This window comes from Euphorbia lathyris, chromosome 1 (assembly GCF_963576675.1).
Source record: "Euphorbia lathyris chromosome 1, ddEupLath1.1, whole genome shotgun sequence".
In the NCBI taxonomy this organism is placed as follows: Eukaryota; Viridiplantae; Streptophyta; class Magnoliopsida; order Malpighiales; family Euphorbiaceae; genus Euphorbia; species Euphorbia lathyris.
In genome coordinates, this window is record NC_088910.1 from 70044962 (window position 1) to 70055367 (window position 10406).

The 10406-nt window shown below is 33.5% G+C and overlaps 1 long non-coding RNA gene across 1 annotated transcript; it reads right to left on the reverse strand.

The window, feature by feature from the left end:
- Positions 1-533: 533 nt before the first annotated feature.
- Positions 534-2428, reverse strand: LOC136201247 (uncharacterized). The gene is made up of 3 exons (XR_010673759.1): positions 2131-2428; positions 1820-1874; positions 534-880 (listed from the first exon to the last, which is right to left on the reverse strand). It is a non-coding gene; the product is annotated as an uncharacterized lncRNA (long non-coding RNA).
- Positions 2429-10406: the final 7978 nt, after the last annotated feature.

Consider the following 10406-nt stretch of genomic DNA (forward strand, 5'->3'; position numbering starts at 1 on the left):
TGCTTGGAACCTGGTTTCAAAAGCCATTAAATTCCAAAATTGCAGCCAACCTAATAAAATTAATAGAGTTATCCCTGCTTATTAAGAGTTTATATATTTCACTTTCATTGTTCTTAAAATAATCATTTGTAGCAAACCTATAAGTTCATCGAACATCACAAATAAGTTCATTACACTCGGGATAGTTTCTGACTTTTACAACTGGATAGACCAATGAAACTAACAAAAGTATTTAGCACATGGTCTGGCTAGAATGAGACACAAACTAATTTAGATGCCTATATTTCACTAAATCCAAGCTTATAAGGAAGCAACTTGCATAAGAAAGAAAGAATGCTTTGAGTACAAATAGACAACACAAAAAGTTATGCTTAAAAACAATAAAAGTAAACAAATGATTTTAAAAACCAGACCTCAGTTGCAGATCCATCTCCCTATTGTATACATCCTGAGGCCTTATGGTTGCATACAAAACAACTTCTTAATTGAAAAAATAGTACTCGGGTTCTATTTAGTTTGAAGGAAATAAGTAATTGTTAAATGTACATATTTTCGGACTAAATTATCACAAACAATAGTACATCGAGGTACTTCGGATCCTTAATCAGTTAAAATTAACAACAAATCTTAAAAGAATAGCTTTTCATCATGAGATTAAGATCAAATTTGTTAGATAATGACCTCATCTTCATTGTTTCATTTGCATCACATATACACTTGTTGGAGAATCTACATGCCAGCATTTGACATTTAATTTAATGTAAAAATAAAACTGATAAGAGCATATCCATAAGTTATCATATTTGATGTGATTGCCAACTCAATTTGCTGAGCTACGACTGTTTTAGCTATATTGTGGCTTGATCTTGAAAAACAAAATCTGGAAAAAAAAAATGTAATAGGGATTATATTGAAATTCTCTGAAAATAATAATTACCTTCCTTACTGTAAAGAGAAACTGTAATGTTGAATTCATTCTGATGAAAAGAAGAACGGATTATAATTGAAGACCATCATGTTATGATTCCATTGCAGAGTTCGTTACAAAGTTGATTACATCCTATCCAATATAACTTTCGATACATTTGTTGTTGGACTCTTTAAAACTGCATGCTGCTCTAGCAGCTATAGGACTCATGAAATCTGCATAAACCAGAGTATGGTTCTATTTATTTATCCTTTCTGTCAAAATGAAGTTTATAGTTAAAGTTGATTTGGAGTCCTTTAAATTTCTGTTAGAAGGGCTAATTCGCAATAGCACTTCTAGACAGAAAAAATTGAATTATCATGTTCAATTGTTGAAGTTGTCTTGAGTTTAAATGTAAATAGATGATGGTGCTTTCAATTGTTCTCATGTATCTATAAAACCGTGCAATAAGTAGTTTTAAAATCTGCCAGAGGGCTCATTTACTCAAATAACATTTTGCAGCTGTGAAGGGTTTGATCCTTTCTATTTAAGTCTACCAAAATAAGGAGAGAAGTATAAGTAGTTAAACTTTGCCATTTGTTATCTAACCATTGTAAGTATCATTTTGCAGCTATGAAGCAAGTATTGAAAACAAAAGTGATTATTTTGCTATTCCCATCTGATAAACATATTTAGCTCTGAAAATAGAAATCAATGGTCTTGATATCTGAGTTTAATTCTAATACTAACACTAACACTAACAGATATTACCTTGGAGGAAGTTGCAAATATATTGTTTATCTAGATATTCTGATAATATTATGACAAATGAAACTTAATTCCAATAAAACAGAAAACAATACATAACAAAAGTAAAATTGAATATCAAGGACATATCAGAAGCAAACTAACTAGTGTGAAATCGTTTGGAAAGAGAGTAAGGAAGATTCAAACCGACTGAGACAACCTACAAAAACCAAAAAATCCATAACCAAATGAAAAACCAAATCACTGAAATAAAGAGAGACATCAATCGCAAGCAAACTCATCAGCAACGCTGAAATAAGTAGATACTGCAATAAAGAGAGACAGGAATCGCAACCAAATGAAAAACCAAATCACTGAAATAAGTAGATACCTCTAATCTGTATTGAACTCATCAGCTAACTCAAGAGTTCAATTAGTATTAAACCCAAGAAGAGGGAAAGTGAAAGTGAGTTTACCCAATAGTATTGAACAGTGAGCTCATACATCTGGACAATATCAGCAGCAGATCCAATCCATGATGCTGCAAGGTAGAAGAAAGCCATATACATTCGGATTTATGCAGGTATTCAGACGTAAAAGAGAAGCGAGTTATATAGGTATTCGGATTTGAGGGAGAAGGTTTGATGATTTGATGTGTGTGAGAGGCGTAGCAAATTAGGATTCGAGAGAGATAGGGGTGAATCGCGAGAAAGAAGCTAAGATGAAAAAAGGATGAGATTTGGGGGAGAAAAAATTGCCACAAGGAAGTGAAAAGAAAAATTTAGAATAATAAATTTAAAAAAAACTCAAAATTACAATAAATTGACACATCAGTCAATTGCTCTATTATTCTTCCACACCCGTGTTAAGCTCTGTTATTTTGACAAGTGTATTTTAGTTTCCACATTTTATATAGATAATAGATGGTGTAAAAATGGACAAAAGACTAAACTGAATAAACTTAAAAAGTTTATTTAGAGACTCAATTGAAAGAAAGTGAAAAACTTTAAATCAAGGACCTAAGTGAATAAAATATAAAATTCCAAAATAGGGACTAGAATGAATAAATGAAAAGTTCTAAATTAAAGATTAGAATGAATAAAACAAGAAGTTCTAAATTAGGGACTAAAACGAATAAATAAAAAATTATTAGGTTAGGAATCAAATAGATAGAAAATAAAGTTTTATTATAATTATTGGTGCCTGAACGATCGTGAGATAAAATTTATCTCGAGTTGATTCGTTTATCCTAAATCATTGTTATGAACAAAAAGAACTAATTAGATTAATAATATTAACTTGAAATATTATTAATATCATATTCAAAAATAAAAGTATAAAACGAGCAGATAATAGACATGATTTGTGCCTCATAAACTTTTACCTAGGTTGTGGGATGATTGGAAAAATCACAAATATTGGAACACGGGCGATGAACGCAAAAAACTAGAATTTATTCAGAGTGGTTTGGTAGAATTTCGGCTATCTATCAATGTATTTTCGTCTCATATTTTCGTGCTTCTAAAAGATGTGAAAGAGCTGCTATTTATAGGCTTAAATTAGGGTTCAGGGTTAAATTTGAAATTAGCTAAATGAGACAGGGGCTAAAAGGTATTTTTCACCTTTATAATTTGAGATAACCTAATAAATTAGGTTGTTGGGAGTACGCAGCAAAGCTGCTGGGCGAGCTGGGCCTGCTGCTGGGCCCTGCGCGCGACCCAGCGGCCAGCAGCAAGAGCCCAGCCGCACCAACGGATTACCGACGGAATATTCTGTGGGTAATCTGTCCAAGCGTTTCTTTTCTGTAAAATAAATGATCTTATAGATCTCCGATTTTGACGACTCTTATGCCATTGGACTCGTTTCGACGAGACGGACATTTTTGCATCTAATAACATAAGTCTAAAACTGACCCGAACTAAGGTTATTTCATATTTTATCCCAAATTTCATCCGAAAACTTCAACTAATCACATATTCTTTGTTAGACCTCTAAATTAAGCCTGGAAAAGTGCGTTATGACACTCTCGGAGGACATGGCTCACTAAGATATCCAAAAATTCTATTTGGTGCTCTAAAGAAATTTGGTTTTGAATGGAAAATGGTTGACTTTGGCTTTCTAACGAGAGATTTTTCCGTGATCCATTTCTGATCATATTTCCAATCATCTTTAAAAGGTTTTCATCACATGGCCCCGACTCCAGTGTCTACAGCTGCAAAACCTAGTATAGGACGTATATGAACTTGAACACATTTTTCAATCTTAATTTCCAAATTTTATATTGCAAGGAAAACAATAAGATTCTTTTACATAGAAATGGTGAGAAAATGATGCCATTTAAGACTAACTAATAGGTTAAACCAACTAAAAGATCTCAAATAGTGTTATTTCAAAAGATCTAAAATGTTATTTCACAGAAGAATAAATTCAACATATTAGAAACCAGTTAGCAACTTATCAAGTATACACTACGTCAAAACCCCCTTCAGATGACGGTTAAAAACCGTCGTCCCGTGCGATATAAATTTGTCATGGGACTCGCTGCCGTCTGATAATGCATTAGACGACTGTCGAGTTCTGTCATCTTTAGCAGCCACAGATGACACACGCTTCCTAAACTTCTGTCATCTTTTCCATGTTACAACGATGTTCGTCTTAGTTGGAACCGTAGTATGGCTTCATTCTAATGACAGATTTTTTATATATTCTGTCACTGGAGTTTGTGAAACCATAGACCTTTTACATGTCATATGACATATTTTATTATTGTATCTGTCATTGTAGATAAGTTAAGATGATAGTTTTCCTCTTTGTTACTGTCGTTGGAAGGTGTTTCAGATGACGTTCTCTTTAATTTTTTGTCTTGTTCGTGGATTTCACATGACATTTTTGTTGGTCCAGTGTAACGTGGTAGGATTAGTTCCAAGGGGGGGTTAGGTTTGTGAAAAACCTAAAAGAGGAGCAAGGGGGCACGCCTGGGCTGTTGCTGAGCAAGCTGGGCCTGCTATTGGGCCTTGCGCGCGGCCCAACGGCCAGCAGCAAGAGCCCATCTGCACCAACGGATTGCGGACGGAATGTTCCGTTGGTAATCTGCCCAAACATTTATTTTATGTAAAAAATGATTTTATTGATCTCCGATTTTGACGATTCTTGTGCCATTGGACTCGTTTCGACGAGATAGACATTTTTGCATCTAATAACCTAAGGCTAAAACTGGCCTGAACTAAGGTTATTTCCTATTTTATCCCGAATTTCACCCGAAAACTTCAAATAATCACATATTCTTTGTTAGACCTCTGAATTGAGTCGGGAAAAGTGCGTTATGACACTCTCGGGGGACATGTCTCACTAAGATATCCAAAATTTCTATTTGGTGCTCTAAAGAAATTTTGTTTTGAATGGAAAATGGTTGACTTTGGCTTTCTAACGAGGGATTTTTTCGTGATCCACTTTCGATCATATTTCCAATTATCTTTAAAAGGTTTTCCTCGCAGGGCTACGACTCTAGTGTCTACAATTATTCCATGGCTTCTTCTTCCTCCAAGGTGAACTAATGTGCAATTTCTAGTTAGAGGTTCTTAGGTATTGAACAGTCAATTATGAGATCATTCTGTACTTGATATTTTTCATCTATTTCAAGTAATTGATTTTTATTATGTTTTTGTTCGTGTTGCATGATTTAATTGATTCCTTGTTTTGATTATTTACTCGTAATTGTATTGCTAATTAGATGTTTAAATACATAATCATTTAATTCATCTAATGCAAGTAGCAAGTAACATAGTTAATTATGGACAAGCTTTTAACCTATATTGTGAATGTAATTAATATGCTTTAAATAATCATGCTTTAGTGATTATTGAGTAGAATTTGTATCTCTTTCCTACTTTAATGCTTTCAATCAAATTAAATTCTAAAGCTTGTTTGGAATTGTTTGATCAATTAGGGAAAATTAATGAACTTTTCTTAATTGTACAGTTGGTAAGAAGAGATAGGTTGTTAATGCTTTTTAATAACAATATAACTAATTTATTTAAAGGGTTGAAATTTATATTTTATATGATCGATGATCAAATGATTCAATTCAAGGCTCGAACCTAACCTTTAGTTGGAATCTTTCTCATACGTATTTCTCATCTATTTAATTGTTTCTCCTATTTTATTATTACTTGTTATTTTCTATTTGTTGCATTCTACAAACCAAAACGCCCATTTTACTTTTAATTGTTAATTTTGAAAAGTTATAATTCTACCATTCTTTGTGGATTTGACCCTACTCCATGTTTACTACAGTTTTTGGATTCCAAGAGTATGTATTTTATTTCTGGTGAATTCGACACTCATCAAATTTTGGCACCGTTATCGGAGACTGGTGTCTTAACATAATTATTTCTTTTCATTTTGTGCTTAATAGTTTATGTCTCGTTCTTCTCGTATAGATATACCTATATTTGATCCCGATATGGAGAAAACTGTTCGCTAATTAAGGAAGCAAGCAAGAGAAAAGAAATAACTGAAGTCACCTGGTTTGGTAATGTACGTTTTACGTATACGTGCATGTGAAGGCAAGTGTACCTTAGTCGTGTATCAAGTAATAAAGTGAAAGTAGAGTATCGTTCCCACAAGGATGGTGATTATAAGTGATAATCTCTTTGCTTACTATCTATTATTTAAACAATCAAAATGTAGAGTTTGTTGGACAACCAAACTAAGACTTAAACAAGAAATGAAATGAAAATTATACAAATTTGGTGAGAGATTACTTATATTGAAAGAAACTAAGGCTTATAGCTTCACTTAACCTCTTTGCTTGGTAATAACACTTAACCCCTTTTAAGTTGTTTTATCCTTTTTAAGATGACGATTTTTCTTATTAACTAATAGATTCTCGAGATTGGCTCTAAACTCTCGATTAATTACTTTCCCTTGGTCCGGCTCAAGTAACTAATCTAGAGAAGCATTAAGTTTTATTAATCTAAACCTTTTTAATGTACTTTACCTTGGTCCGGCTAAAGTGATTACTTAAGATTCAAGAAAAAATCGCTCGAGTAATTAGTTCTAAACTTTCAATTAATTACTTTCTCTTGGTCCGACTTAAGTAATTAATCCAAAGAAGCATTAAGTTTTCTTAGTTCCAAACCTTCGATTTATTACTTTCCCTTGGTTCGGCTCAAATAATAAATCTAAGATTTGTAATAAGATTCATGAAAAACCTTGGAAAACCAATAAGCCACACTAAATGGTCATTATGTCCAACTTATGAATTTTGATTAATCAATTTAATCACGGTTAATATAAACGATTAATTATATTTAAGTAGAAATTGAGCCCATCACCTACAAGCATTAAGAATCATAAGTTAGTTCTAAAAAAGGATAAACATAACTTAAATAGGTTAAATGTAATTACCACATAATTAAGGTTAAGATCCGCTTTTAGCCTTAGTTAAGGGGGTTTTAGCCTATAATTAGATTAAAACACACCTTAGAAAGATAGATAACGGAGTTCATAGTAATAAAAGAGACTGAAGTTTAGAAGAAACTGTAATGACGATTGCCGAACGAACTTCTTTGGTAACTTAAAACTTACTTTTATTTGATGAAATTTTGCACAAACAACACTTTGAGAACAATAACAACAATTACAACAACACAAACAACTGATTCTTAAGGAGAAGAATCGACAAAATAACATTATAGAGGAAGGAATTTAGCCTAAGTTTGGTGTGTCTCCAAATGGCTCCCAATGTCTTCTTTTATAGTAAAATGGCACAAATCCTTAATCTTCCATACTCAGCTTTAAAGAGGATGGTGGAAAACTTTGACAATTTAGGAGTTGAAATGAGTAAAGGTGGGAAATGAATCATAAGCTTCAACATGATCATCAACTTGGGATAATTTTCTAGGCCTGTTACACTTCAAATTTGGAGATGATTATTTCATCACTTGTACATCTTTCTCTTAGCTTTCCAACGCATTTTGAATCACCTCAATCTGAATCCGTATGAGGGAGATACGATGAAAATACGAGAATGTGTCAAATATGTCATAGTGTGAACAATTAGACCTGTATTTCTGCCAGCTCCATCTCGACGAGATGCATATGAGGAATCACTAAAAACTCATTTTTTCACTCCATTTTACTCCCTAGTTCTCGCCTTAATCCTCGACTTTGGTTATTTGTGCCGAAAACTTTACGAAAGTGTCTGAAAACACACAAAGTGACTTAGATACATAAAATGAAGAAAATATACAAAAACCATTATTAAAACTTATCAAAATATCACTAAAAATGTATTAATTAAGTACAGAAAATGCTATAAATCACGACGATAACATTTGGGCTTAACAATTGATTCACTAGAATCAAGTTCATCGGTTAGTGATTCATCAAGTGAATTTGAAGAAGAAATAGAAATGGCAGAATAGACTCTCGGAAATTTGGACAATCATGACACAATCCAAAAACCTCTCTATATTGAACATCCCGAACTTGAGGTAAATTTTGAACTGAAATCTGGTTGATACACTTATTTCCTACTTTTTATGGTCTTTCAGGTGAAGATCCACATAAGCACCTTAAAGAGCTACATGTGGTGTGTTCTAGTATGAAACCACAGGATGTCATAGTAGAACAAGTCAAAATACTCGCCTTTTTGTTCTCATTAATGGATAAAGCCAAAGGCTGGTTGTATTATCTCCCACCTCAATCCATCAATACATAAACCAAAATGCAAAAGCAATTCCTTTAGAAGTTTTTTCTAGCTTCAAGAGTTACTTCAATCCGAAAGGATATATCTGCAATTTGCCAAATCACTAGAGAAAATCTTCATAAGTATTGGGAGAGGTTCAATCAATTGTGTACCAACTGTCACAACCACCAGATAAATGACAAACTTTTGATTCGATATTTTTATGAAGATTTAATCTTGTCTGATAGAAATCCGATTGATGCTGCTAGTGGTGGAGCCTTAGTGAATAAGACTCTCACTAAAGCAAGGAATCTAATTACATGCATTGTTGTGAATGCTCAACAGTTTGGCTCTCGCCAAGATGTGTCTAAAAAAGAAAGTGAATGAGGTAAGTAGCTTTTCAGTTGAAAAACAACTTGATATTCTTACTTCACTTGTGCAGAAAGCATTATTGGGAAACACTCAACAAGTGAAAACTTGTGGAATTTGTTCGAGTCTCGACCATCCAACCGATGCATGTCACACGCTTCAAGAGGAAGAGAAAGTTAAGGCTATGGGGAATTTCAAACCCAACAAAGGAGATATGACCCATATGCACTGACTTATAATGTCAGGTGGAGAGATTGCCCAAACTTCGGTTATGGTCCAAAGAACAACAATTTCTAGCAACAAGGTTTCCAACCTATACCACAAGCTCCTATACAATAAGCTCCTCCTAAGACAGGCATGCCTTTGGAACAAATTGTGATTTCAACAAAACACTTTGACATTCCAACAAGATACCAAGACGAGCATCCAGAACTTAGAGAACCAAATGAGTCAAATGGCGACTTCAATAAGCAAGTTGGAATTTCAAGCTTATGGACATCTTCCATCCCAACCTGAGGTGAATCCTATGAAGAATGTTAGTGTTATCACGTTGAGGAGTGGCAAAGAAGTGCAATCACATGATAACTCAACCTCAAAGCAAGTTATGGAAAAAGAGCTAGAGAAAAAGGAGGTCATTCCTAAGCCAAACTCAAAGGAAACACCATCACCACTTATTGTAATTCCTCCCCCGTTTCCTAGTCGATTTTCAAAATCTAAAAAGGAGGATCAAGAGAAAGAGGTACTAGACTTATTTAGAAAAGTCAAGTAAATATCCCTCTTCTTGAAGCAAGTAAACAAATTCCTCATTATGCTAAATTTCTTAAAAATTTATGTTCTGACAAGAGGAAATTGAGAGGTGATGAAAGGATAAGTGTAGGGGAGAATGTTTTTGCGATATGTTCTTATTGTTGATACACAATTTCCACACTGATTTTGATTATGATAAAAAATATTAAAATAAATTAATAATCTCATAGTTAGTAAAACATTAAAACTAAATGTTGATTTATTTGGACTAATGTGTTTGTTAAGTGTATGTTTGATTAAATGAGAATAAGAAAGGCATATACACAAAGGCCTTGAAATTGGATCAAAGGCACATGGATAAAATCCAGCCCAATAGTTAGAAGGATCCAGAAGTATAAGGAACAGACGACTTGTCTCCTGATCAACTTGGAATCTTTACCTTATTTATGTAGACAATTAGACTGCTTCTGTCAAGACCCAAAAGCATGCTGTCTCCTAGATGCAATGGAAAAGAGAAGCTCAATGATTGGTTGAGTGCACTGGGTATTGAGGATGAAAGCGAAGAAGAGAGAAAGTGAAGAAGAGAGCCTTTCCCTCCAATGGTTATTTTGAATTTCGAAATCACCTGCCTCAAACTGTCACTATAAAAGCCTCATCATTTGCTCATTTTAGATTTGATCATCAACGTTGGAATCTTGAGAAAATCATCTTTGAAGTTCCAAAAGCAAAGCAAAAGCTTATACACATTTAGTATTTTCATTCATGTAGTAGCTTATAGTTTTTCATTATGTTCTGAGTAAGAATAAACTTATCAATAGCTTAAGAAAAGTTCAGAAGCTATTCTGTTCACTTCGGTTATAAGTGAATAGTAAGAGAGGTAGATAGATAGCTGAATGTTGAGTATAAAGGACGGTACTTTGTAGAGCCTCTGTATCTATGGTAAGG